Here is a 13,215-nt window from a genome sequence, read left to right as displayed (position 1 = left end):
GGGAAGGAAGTATTTCCTGTAATAAATATATAAGAGGAAGAAAGAAAATTTAAATGAGATATTTTCAGACTGTTATCAACATAATAACAATGTTATTAGATTTGGCTTAGTAAGATCTTGAAGTTATATTTACATGATTCATGTTCTTTCCCTCCCCTCCTCTCACCCCCCCTCCACACTCAATTCCCCTGGGTTTTACATATGTCACTGATCAAGACCTATTTCCCTATTATTGATATTTGCACGAGGGTGATCGTTTAGAGTCTACATCCACAATCATATCCCCATAGACCCATGTGATCAAGCAGTTGTTTTTTTCTCTGTTTCTACTCCCACAATTCTTTCTCTACATGTGGGTACCATCCCTTCTCATAAGCACCTCAGAATTGTCCTAGATCATAGCATTGCTGTTAGTAGAAAAGTCCACTACATTTGATTGTGCCACAGTGTATCTGTCTCTGTTTATAAATAAGGTTCTCCTGGTTCTGCTCCTTTCACTCTGGATCAATTCCTGAAAGTCATTTCAGTTCACATGGAATTCCTCCAGTTCATTATTCCTTATAGCACAATAGTATTCCATCACCAACAGATACTATAATTTGTTCAGCCATTCCCCAATCGAAGGGCATCCCTTCATTTTCCAATTTTTTTGCCACCACAAAGAGCACGGCTATAAATATTTTTGTATGTCTTTTTCCTTATTATCTCCTTGGGTATAACCCCAGCAGTAGTATGGCTGAATCAAAGGACAGTCTTTTAGCACCCTGTGGGCATAGTTCCAAATTGCCCTCCAGAATGGTTGGATCAATTCACAACTCCACCAGCAATGCATTAATGTCCCTATTTTGCCATATACCCTCCAACATTTATTATCTTCCTTTGCTGTCATGTTAGCTAATATGGTAGGTATGAATCTTGGAAGATATTTGCAGAAAAAAAAAACATGAAATTTTTATCAATATTGTATGTAGAGACCCCCCCCCCAAAGTAGGACATTACAAAAATTAAGAGGGAATAAGCAGCTGAAACTAAAATATGCATAGTCAATGGTTAACAAAAGCTGAAGTATACAGTGCAACAAAAAAGGCAATAAGTCAAATACTTCTACATATCCATGAAGGGACTCTATGCCATTCTACAATAGAGCTGAAAACTAGATATTTACACTGTTAGCACGGATAACAAATGCATTAACATCTTCCAATTCTGGGGGCAGCTAGGTGGCTCAGTGGATTGAGTATCAGGTCCAGAGACTGGAGTTCATACTAATCTAATCTCAGACACTTCCTAGCTGTGTGACCCTGGGTAAATCACTTAACCCCCATTGCCTAGCCCTTACCACTACTCTTCTGCCTTGGAACCAATACACAGTATTGATTCAAAGATGGAAGGTAAGAATTTATTTTAAAAAAGAAAGAAAAAGCTTTACTTTCCAATTCTAAAAATGAATCTTTTTGTCAAAAATCTGAAGTTATTCATTCCCATTGAAATGCTCAAGGAAGAAAAGTTGCTTAGATACTGGTATTGTTCTTAGTGTGATCAGCTGAAATATAGTACTGAACTTGAATGTTTACAAGTGTTTTTACATATATTATTTGAACCCCATAACACTGTAATATAAGGAAGGTAGATAATGTTAATTCCATTTGTAGAAACTGAATCACAGGTTACCTTACTTGTAAAAAGCTCACATTTATATATCATTTTAAGATTTATAAATGTCAGTTACTAGTACAACATTTTCTAAGTTTCTCCTTAAGCTGCCATAAAAATGGTTTATTTCACCATCTGGTCACTTTAGCAAAGCACAGCTTTTAAATTCATTGTTCCCATACTTCTTTAGCATCACTAATGTACTAATTAGTAGTAATTAACAAGCCATTACTACCTACAGAAACTTTCCAAGTAATTTCTCTCTCACACCCTGAATCCACACAGGAATAAAGATTATATAATCAAATAGCCACACTATTTCATCTCCTATTCTGCCAGTTGTTTATTTTACTCCTACATCAATAACATAAGGGTAGCTTCTAAGATCTCTATAAAGTCCCCTAAGGAACCTCAAATTTTGTTGCTAACAATTGTTAATATTTACATAGGTAATATAAAAACAAAAGGTACCAATAACATGTATTTTTTAAAGTCAATATATTTGGAATCAGGAAAATAGAACACTGTGGGGTAAGTAGAAATGATGCAAAGTTATATAGCTCATGGAATTTAGTAAGCAAATAAGGCACATAACTAGCAAACGAAATTACTGTTTCTAGGTATACTAGAAAATTTTTAATGCAAAGCTTTTTCCTGGGACCTCACATAGGACTAAGACCAACACGAGCATTAAGAAGTTTTTTGAAGGTTTGAATTAGCAAATCCTTAAAAGGATGGGAAGATATTAAACAAGTGAAAGAAGAAGGGCATTCTAAGAACAAGGAACAAAAAGAGCAAAGAAGAGTCAAGGGATCAACAGAGAAAGAAAAGTTCACCAAACTGGCTGAAGTATGTGCAAACAAGATAAAACAAGATAAGGCAGGAGCAGCTAGGTGGCTCAATGAATGGAGGGTGAGGAGGGGGGTGGAGGGGTGGAGCAGAGAGCATTGAGATTGTAGAAGGTCTTGGAGGTTAGGTACAGGAGAATAAATTTTAAACAGGAAGCTATGGAATAATTCTGAGTTACATTGTTTACTAAGTCACTTTCCACATCTGTTCCCTTCATCTTTATTCCTGCTAACACTACTCTTTTGAGTTTTCTATTGTAACTTCCTTCATGCACTCCACAATTTAACTGAAGAAGTACACATATCTGGATCTCTTTCATCATGTCTTTTATAAGGTAAAATGATAGTCACTTTGATAGTCACTTTCAACAAAAAGCCAAACTTATGTAGTTTGAGCAACTAGACAGCACAGTTGATAAACTGCCAGGCTTCAAGTCAGGAAGACATCTTCCTAAATTCAAATCTGTCCTCAGACATTTCTTAGCTGTTACCCTAGGATCCTTGATAGCCAACCTCTAGGGCATGTAGAGACCTCTCTGTGGGCACACCTGAAGTCATTAGTTACTAGAAAGCCAGAGGGACTGGGATACAGCTGTTCCATTCCCCCTCTCCATCTGCCTGAGGACAGTTTTTATGGAAAAGAATAGAAACTAAGAGGAGGCCCATAAATGGAGAATGGCTAAGTAAGTTGTGGTTTATGATCGTGATGCAATATTATTGTGCCATAAGAAATGGAGAGGATGATTTCAGAAAAACAAGGGAAGATGTGTACAAACTGATGCAAAGACAGATCAGCAGAACTAGAAGAACACTGTACACAGTAACTGAAATAGTGCAACAATAATCAATTATAAAAGACTTAGCTACTCTGATCAAATACAAGGTTCCAAGACAATTCTAAAAAGCTCATGAAGAAAAATGCTATCCATCTCCAATTCAGTACAGATTGAAGCATGTTTCCCCCTTTACTCATTTTATTTTCTTTTTGCATCCCTTCTCTCTCTGCAAATATGGAAACATTTTTTATTCACAAGTATAATGGGTATTACATGTCTTTCCTTCTCAGTGGGTGGGAGAAGGGGGAGAGGAAGAAAGAAAATTTGGATTTGAAAACAAAAATTTTAATTAAAAAAATTTTAAGGCCCGAGTAAAAATAAACAATTTTCCAAAACAAGAAAAAACAATTCTACAGTTTTACCTCACACCTACTTTTTGCTTGTATTTCTATGTCCAGTGCTTAGATAGGGCCTGGAACACAGCAAGTGTTTAATAAAAGCTTTCTGTCTGGTTGACTGGAAAGACCAGGTGAAACAAATACAGGACTCAAGTATAGAAGACATGGGCTTAAATTCCTTCAACAATACTTGGTAACTATGTTACTATTAACATTTCATGAGTAAAATGTAGTGGCTGTTTTAAGGAAGGTATTTTGTAAACTTTAAAGTAATATGTAAAATAGGGACCAATATGAAGATCTTTAAAGCATTAAAATCCCACCATGATACACTCTCAAAAATGGTGCAGTTAATAGAGTGCCTGCTTGCAGTCAGGAAGACTTCTTCCTGAGTTCAAATGTGGCCTCAGCTCCTAGCTATATGACTGGACAAGTCATTTAAATCCATTTGCCTAGTTTCTCTTCTGTAAAATGAGCTGGAGAAGGAAATGTCAAGACCCTGTAGTATCTCGGCCAAGAAAACTCCAAATGGGGTCTCCAAAAATAGATTGGATTAAAACAAATGAACCACAATGAATATTCTTACACCTATAATCGACTCATTAAAACCAACAGGCTACCACAGAAAATAAAATTGGACAGAACAAAGCCTAAAAACAAGTTAAATCTTTCATATCTCAAGTCTTTGAAAAGCTGATTCTTTCCATAGGCCTAGAATGTAATGTGTCATATTAGAAATCCTTTGCCTTCCTTTTCTATCACCTTTGTCAAATTCAACCTTGGATCAGTACTACTATTCTCCTCTTCTACAACCTGTGCCTCAAGAATATGAAATGAACATGAAATCAAAACAAGGTGAAAATCTCAACTGAGTCCTTACTGTATAGTACTGTACTCATCCCTAATTAATCTCCTACCTTCATTCAAAGCTGTTCCAAACCTTCTCTTCTCCCAGTGTTCCATATCTCTCTTCCTGCCTTCCTACTGTCCTGTAAATTACTGAGAATACATGTTTACCTAAAGCTCTGCCCCCTCCCCATTTTCATTTCAGAATGCCTGACATTACCCCCCATTCTCTTCTCCTTTCCTCAGGTCTCAGAAAATGAAGTAGCCTTTTTCCTTGCTGAGGTAAATTCTTGCTCTTTGATCTTCCACCTTCTCCAGTATATGTCCTCATAATTCACACACTCCCAAAATACCATCTCAATCTCTTAACTACTGACAATTTACTACTTCCCAGCTGCCTAAAAACACACTAGAGTTCCCTCACTCAGGAAAAACCTATTACGACTCTACCATCTCCTTCAATTATCACTCTGTATAACTCCTTCTCTTCCTCAAATTTCTGAAAAAGTCATCTTAATTCCACTTTCTCTCTTACTTCCCTTCTGTAGTCTGACTTGAATCAACTGAAAATATCAGTTCTGATGACCTTTTCTCTATCCTTTCCTTCTTGATTTCTCTGTATCTTTTGACACCACTGATCACTCCCTTCCTGTATTCTTTCTCCTCTCAGAGTTCATATACAAGACAGGGGTTCAGTTGTTGGAATAGAAATCTCTCAAAATGGCAGATGACCTGGACTTCAAGAAGGAGGATGCAGGGGCATCAGCAACATTTCCCATGCAAAAAAATGGCTTTGTGGTACTCAAAGGCCAGTCTTGTAAGATAATTGAGATGTCCACCTCCAAAACTGGAAAGCAAGGCCATGACAGGGATCATCTGGTTTGGATCGATATCTTTACTGGGAAGAAATATGAAGATATCTTCCCTTCAACCCACAAAATGAATGTGCCCAATATCAAATTATTTCCAGTTGATTAGGATTCAGACTGGCTACCTGTCACTGCTCCAGGACAGTGGGGATGTGAGGGAGGACCTGACCTGAGGGTGGCCTTAACAAGGAGATTGAGCAAAAGAGATTGTGGAGAAGAGATTTTGATAACAGTGCTCTCAGCCATGACAGAGCAGCTGTAGCAATCAAAGCCATGGCAAAGTAACTGGCTCTCAGGGTGGTGGTGGCTGCAGGAGCAGCAGCAATCTGTTCCTGAAGAGGTCTTCCCTCTTCTCCCCAGCTGGCTGCTTACACTATTTCTTTGACATTTTATTTTGGGATTTTTTTCCCCTCTTGGTCAAGGGAACTCCCACCCCATCCCTTTAGTCCTCCCCCCTCAAACCTTTGGACAAGATGGGAGTTGGTAAAACTGTCCCCTCTTCTCTACCCCACCTCACACTACAGTCCTGGTGGGAGTTCTTTGAAATTTAGTTTTTTTTCCCTTTTTATTATTCAATCTGGAAGCAGAAATCTGTGGATTCTGAAAAAACCCTCTGTCCCCTTTACCTACCTATCCTGTCTGGCCCTCTGGTTCCTTATACCTCACCTAGCACCACTTCTTCCTCCAACATGGGACCAACCTCCCCTCCCCTGCCCCATCTGCCTGTCTTTCCCCAAATCTCTTTAGTGGGAGAAGGGACAAGAGTAGAGAGGGGCTCTACTCCCTTCCTCAGGCATCCAAGAGGGCCCTTAGCACCCATGGGCCCCTTGTGGTTTTCTCCCTCACACATTTGTTAAAATCAAACCTGAATAAAACTACAAGCTTAATATAAACAAACAATTAATTAATTAATTAATTTGAATAATAATAAAGTGGTCTTTCCTAAAGTACAGGTCTGATCAACCATTTATCTCCTCTATTAACAATCATTCCTTACTGTCTCTAGAATAAAATGATATGTTTAGATTTTGAAGTCTTTCACAACCTGGCCCCAATATATCTTTTCAAACTTATATATCGTTCTCTTTCACATACTCTTTGGGCCTGTCAAACTGACCTGCTTATTATTTCTTGCACAGAATACTCATCTATCTCTAATGATCTGTGCCTTTTCATTTTCACTGAGTATCTCAAATGCCTGGAATGTACTCCCACCTCACTTCTCCCTCCAACTTCTTTTTTTTTAATCATATGTAGAAACAATTTTTTTATTATTTTTTAGTTTATTTCCTCTCCTCCCAATCCTGCCCAGAAGGCATCATCTAGAAAATATACATATAACATGTCTTTTGTGTTTCCACTTCTCAGTTCATTCTCTGGAGGTGAACATATAAGTTGTTCTTCAAATATTAAATCTGTAGCTATATATAATGTCCCCTTGGTTCCAATTCATGTTAATTCTTCATTATCCTATGTAATTCTTTCCAAGTTTTTTTTTTAATCTGCTCACTATTTCTTATATAGTATTCCATTATATTCACATACCATAATTTGTTTAGCCACTCCCCAATTAATGGACATCCCCTCAATTTCCAGTTCTTTACCACCACAAAGAGAGCTGCTATAAATATTTTGGGAAATATGGGTTCTTTTCCTTTTTTCCCTGATCTCCTTGGGAAAAAGACACCAAGGGTATTACGGGATCTAGGGATATATACATTTTTATAACTCTCTGGGCATAATTCCAAATTGCTCTCCAAAATGGTTGGATCAGTTTACAATTCTACCAACAGGTTATTAGAGTCCCCACTTTTCCACATCCCCTTCCATTTTTTTCCCTCATTTTGAACTTTTGGTCATTTTTACCAATTTGACTGGTGTGAGATATCTGAGAATTGTTTTGGTTTTATTTCCCTAATCAGTAGTGATTTAGAAGATATTTTTATGACCTATATATGGCTTTGATTTCTTCATGTGAAAACAATTGGTTCATATCTTTTGTCCATTTATCTACTGGGGGATGGGTTTTATGCTCATAAATTTGACAAAAGTTCTCTATATATTTTAGAGGTGAGTCCTCTATCTGAGACTGTCTGTGAAAATCTTACCCAATTTTTTGCTTTTCTTCTAATCTTGGCAATATTTGTTTTATTTGTACAAAAACTTTTCAACTTAATGCATTCAAAATTATCCATTTTACATCTCACAATGTTCTCCATCTCTTCTTTATTCACAAGTTCCTCTACTATACATAAAGCTGATAGGTATTAGGTTCCCTGTTCTAATTTGCTTATATGTCTTTTTATGTCTAGATCATATATCATATAAGACAACCTTAATATAAATATTTTTACTTTTAGTCGGATAGCATTTTGGGGATTTAATTATTGATAAGGAGTTTTAAATCGTACCTTGGGTGAATTCCCAAGGCAGAAGAATTTACTCTTACAACAAAAGGAAGGCGAGTGGATAATCTAGTTCTCTTCGATTTAATTCATCCTGGTTATATAAATCCTTATATTTAACTTTATGATATAAATAAATATGTAATTTAATATAATTGTGTGTGGGGGGGGGGTCTCCAAGGCAGTTTGTGCACTGAGCTCAATGAAGGAAGGTTCATTCTTGGACTTTCCTTCAAGGAGGTGAACTGGGATACTTAGTGGACACAAGCCAAAGTATATAGTCAGTCTCCATCATAATAATACATTTTACAATCCTAATATTATAGGCTAAGGGCTTCACCACAGTGCAGCCTTGAAAGGGCAAAGCCTTCTGGGCCTCGCTATGGGCTGGTGCCAGGGCATAAGACTTCAAGGATTGGGTGTGGGGTGCTCTGTTTTTGATGTAGGCAGTGTCCTGGGATCCCACTGGTACAGTAAGTGGGGGGGAGTGGTCAGCCAGCACTCTTCTGTGTGGGGTTTTACTTCTAATTCCCCCTTTTCCATGAAAATCAACCCTCTCTGCCTACCTTTCAAGTTTTATTCAGTAGGAAAGCCCCTGCCCTCTGTCTTGCTGTTGGTTTTTTAATCTTATTGTTTAAAAATTTTTATAAAGATTTGTTTGGAAGGATTCTCATAGCTTTCCTTGCTATTAAACTACCACCTTGAATCTGCCATCAATTAAGCTTTTTAAAAAGGTTATTAGAACCGTTTTAATTGCACTCCAAATTTTCTAATCTGGTACCCATTTTTGTCTTTGTTCCAAAAGCTGACTGAATGAATGGACAGCTAATTCTGAAATTACTCCCATACTGGTAGCCAGTCATTTCCTGTCCATTAAAGTATAATTGTACTCACTGTGATATTATTCACTGTTTATCATGTCCTGTAACTCCTGATTCTCTTCTTGAAGTATTTGTAGCATGTATTCATGCATGGAAAAGTTTCTATGTAATCTATAATCCTTTGGTCTTTTTCTGAATCTTGAGCCATATTTTCCCTAACATTTTTGCCTATCATCCTTTGCATTGAAACAAGCAAACATTAAAATCTTATCAAGTTCTTTGTAGAATTTATTCATCTATTCATGCAAAAGACCATAATACATAAGTTTCAAATATCTTCAGTGGATTTTTTTGCTTAACTTTATCATAGAGACTATATAGTAGGAAGAATTAATGAAAAAGTTTTGACCATTTCAACCAGCCTAAGCTCCAACTGAGGACATTTCTATATTTAAAAAATTGCAGTAGGAAACCAGACAAATTACAACTGAATTCACAGACCTAACCACTACAAAAAAGCTTTTGAATTAATGCCAGGCAGGGATGTTATTTTCACATCTGTATATGTAAATGAACTCATTCTGGATGACAAAATAAATTACTTGAACCACTCATATTTTTAAATGCTAATTCAGAAAAAAAAATGAAGGGAATACAAATACATCAGTAGTCTAGATGAATGTGGAAAATTAGTTGCCTGAACCTGGCTCTTTGCTAAACAAAAGATGTCTAATTGTTTATTTTAATGCTTTTTTAAAAACCCTCCAAGAATGTACATTCTATATACCAGGACATTCCAGGGTTTAATCTCCTAAGGAAAATAACAAAATTTTATAAATTTCTATGGCTTCCCTTTCACAATTATGGAAGTCTGTGCTATCTATAGGGTACTTGTTTCTGCAAAATTGGATGTTTCTGATTTGGCATGCACCAACTGCTGGGATTACAAAGTCAAGGGTCCATCTGTTCCTTTGCTTTCTGGAGTTCAATAGATTCCTCTGTTTGGATTCAGTAACTTCTTTCAAAAGACTACAGAAAATAAATTGATTAAATTAACCCTTTTCCAAGAAGAGTTATCTAGCATTAAAATTGAGCTTTATTAAAAAAAAATCACTTAATAAAAAGCCTTTTCAAAGAATATCTGCCCTCATCTAACCCATTCTATCAGAAAACCATTAGTATGCAACATTACAACATTACTTTTCTAAGAGTTCATCCACTACCTCTTAAATAGCAATTACACATGTGAATTGCTTTTTTAAAAAGTTTGATACTGGGGGCAGCTAGGTGGCTCAGCGGAGAGCCAGGCCTAGAAATGAGAGGTCCTAGATTCAAATCTGGTCTCAGATACTTCCTAGGTTGTGTGACCCTGGATAAATCACTTAACTCCCATTGCCTGGTCATTATGACTCTTCTGCCTTAGAACCAATACATAATATTGATTCTAAGACAGAAAAAAAATGCTGAAATGATACTGAAAAAAAATTTTGATTTTTAAAAATCATTATTATATTAAGATTCGACAGTTACTTTTCAAATTCTTAGGATATTCTTTGAAGAGTCAAAATAATATTAACTGTGTAAAGTTCCACTTATAAAGTAAAATTAATACAATTCAACAATCTGTTGTTTCAAAAAACAATGAAACATTTGTCTCTAGTTACTGTTGACTGTTGGTTACTCATTTCAAATTTTAAAAAAATTATACATTTCAGATTCTATGGCTATTTAAACAGAACAAACATAATTTACTGTCCACTTGCTTTTTTGTTACTTTTGCTTCCCAAGAAAACTTCAAACAAAAACATCTTGCACACTATAAAAATACATCAAAACATTTGAAGTCACCAAGATATCAGTCTCAAACTTTGAAGTGAAATGCATTAAATTTAATATAATCCCATTTTTATCTGCAAAAATTACCTCAAAATTTACAGTATTTCCTCATAACATAAAATATATTCTTACATCTCATTTGATCCTCACAACAAACCTCTGATGTCAGCAGGCCAAATGATAAGAATCTTAGATGAAAGTAGGTAACAAGGTCATATATAGGTAACATTTTAAAATGCTCTAACTACTGATTAGGGGAGTTAAAAACAAAACAATTCTTAGGTATCCTCTCACATTCATCATCTGATTGGCTAAAATGACAAATACAAATGCTGGAGGCAGATATGGCAAAGTGAATACGCTAATACATTGTTGGTAGAACTGTGAACAACCATTATGGGGTTTTAAAAAATATATTGTTTCCCCCATATTACATATGAAATTACATGTAAAACATGATTACAGACTTGACAGTGAAGGCAGTTGGAGGGGTAGGGGAGAGGAGTGACAGTTGCTCTTTCCTGGGCCTGGGGACTGGAAGGAGCTCTCTCCCTGCCTCTCTTGGGATAGAAAACTATCTCTATTCCTGGATTTCCCCAACTGTTTACTCTACCTGGATTCCTGTAGATAGTGCCATAGAACAAAAGGATTTAAGAGGAGCTGTTTGAACTGTAACCCCAGTCTTCAGGGGTGTTAGCCTGAAGATACAGGCCCAACCAGTTCTGACGGTCAGAATCTCTTTCCTCTTGCTTCCTACTGCTAAAGCCTTTGAACTTAAGAAAGCTAGCTTAGATATAGTATAGAACAGGAATAAGAAACCCTCCACAAGCCTGTGAAGGCAGGGCTCAGCTCAAAAGCTGAGACAAAAAACCCAATCTATGCTAAAGTATATGGCAAATTCCTATTCCCTCTACCCTGATACCTTCCCAGTTTGAACTTGTTATTAAATCATCTTTAGTTAATTAAACACAGTCTGATAATCTTTGTAGGGGTGAGTGGGACCTAAAGGGAGAAAGAATTCTTAAGGGAGAAGGTTCTCTGTAACCTCAAGTATGCTAAATCTTGAGGTGCCCATCTGTGCCTCTCCCCTCTTTCACCCTGGTATAATATCTGTAAGGATTTTTTTTCTTAGTTTTGGCAAGCCAGCTAGAAAAGAAACCTAGAATTTTGTTTTTTCTTACAATATAAAATAATTTTTTGAACATTCATTTTTTAAATTTGAGTTCCAAATTCTTTCCCTACTTCTCACCCTTTCTCTCTCCTATCCCTCCTCCCTCAGAATATAATCAATCTGGTGTAGATTTTACATGTATGACTGTGTAAAATATTTTTCAGTAGTAGTTATTTTATAAAAAGATATCAAATGAGAAAAAAAGAAAATTTATTAAATGTATCATGTTTCAGTCTGCATACACACAACAGTTTTTCTCTGAAGGCAGACGGTATTTTTCACTATGAGTCTTTGGGATTGTTTTGGATAACAGGCACTGCTAAGAATAACTAGGTCATTCACAATTGTTCAACAAGAAATATTGCTACACAATGTTCTTCTGGTTCTGCTCACTTCTCTTTGCATCAGTTCGTTGTTTTCCCCGATTTTTCTGAAATCATTCTTGTCATTTCTTATAACACTATAGTTTTCCACAACTATCATATACCACAAGTTATCCAGCTATTCCTCAACTGATGAACATCTTAATTTCCAATTTTTTTTGCTACTACAAAAAGAGTTATAATACTTTTATTCTTTTTTCCATTTTTTCTTAATTTCTTTGGGGTACTAGTAATGGTATTAAGTCAAAGGGTATATATGCAGAGTTTGTGTCTTTTGAGCAATTTGGAATTATACCAGAAAACCAGAAAACTGTATCAGCAATTTCTCAAGATCAAGATATAGGAAAAGAACCTCAGTCCCAAAATGTTTATAGCAGCTCTCATTGTGGTGGATAAAACTGGAAATTGAGGAGATGTCCATCAATTGGGGAATGGGTAAACAATTTGTGATATATGATTGTGATAGAATACTATTACATCATAATAAATTATGAGCAGAGTAATTTTTTTAAGTTGAAAAGAACTATAGGATAATGAAAAATGAACTAAGTAGAACAAAAAGAACTTCATATACAACTACAGATTTAGTATTTGAAGAATAACTTGTGAATGTTCATTTCCAGAGAATGAACTGAGAAGTAGAAACATGAAAGACAATCTATTTATACATATACATATACGATCTATTTATACATATATGTTTGCTAGATGATGCCTTCTATGGTACAAGGTGGGAAAGAGAGGGAGGGCTAAGAGATCTGGAAATAAATTCTATTAATAAAAAATAAATAAGTGAAAATAAAGAGTAAGAATGAGACAACATATCAAAATTGACGAGAAGCCAAAGCAGTAACTTAGAAGAAAATTTATCTCTCTAAATGCTTACATGGATAAAATACAGAAAAAGCAGACCAATGAATTGGGCAGGCAACTAAAAAAAAACTTAAAAGCATTTTTTTACAACAAAGTTATAACAAATTAAAAATCCACAACTGGAAATACTGGGAAAAAAATCAAACATGAAAAATCAAAGGACAGATTAATAAAATTTTAAGAAAACCACTTAACTTATAAGAGTAAGAGTTGGTTCTGTGAAAAAAAAATAACAAAAGAGAGAGCACTGGTTAATTTGATTTAAAAAAGAAAATCAAATTACCAATATCAAAAATGAAAAGGGTGAATTTTCCACATAATGAAGAAATTAAAGCA

At 35.6% G+C, this 13,215-nt stretch overlaps 1 protein-coding gene and 1 pseudogene across 6 annotated transcripts in view; one reads left to right on the top strand and one right to left on the bottom strand.

The window, feature by feature from the left end:
- Nucleotides 1-13,215, bottom strand: part of STRN3 (striatin 3) — a 99,677-nt gene that overhangs the window by 57,296 nt on the left and 29,166 nt on the right. The window lies entirely within an intron of this gene.
- On the top strand, nucleotides 5,218-5,675 carry LOC130456289 (eukaryotic translation initiation factor 5A-1-like; annotated as a pseudogene).

The sequence above is a fragment of the Monodelphis domestica genome, chromosome 1 (genome assembly GCF_027887165.1).
Source record: "Monodelphis domestica isolate mMonDom1 chromosome 1, mMonDom1.pri, whole genome shotgun sequence".
In the NCBI taxonomy this organism is placed as follows: Eukaryota; Metazoa; Chordata; class Mammalia; order Didelphimorphia; family Didelphidae; genus Monodelphis; species Monodelphis domestica.
This window is presented reverse-complemented; position numbering and strand designations above follow the sequence as displayed.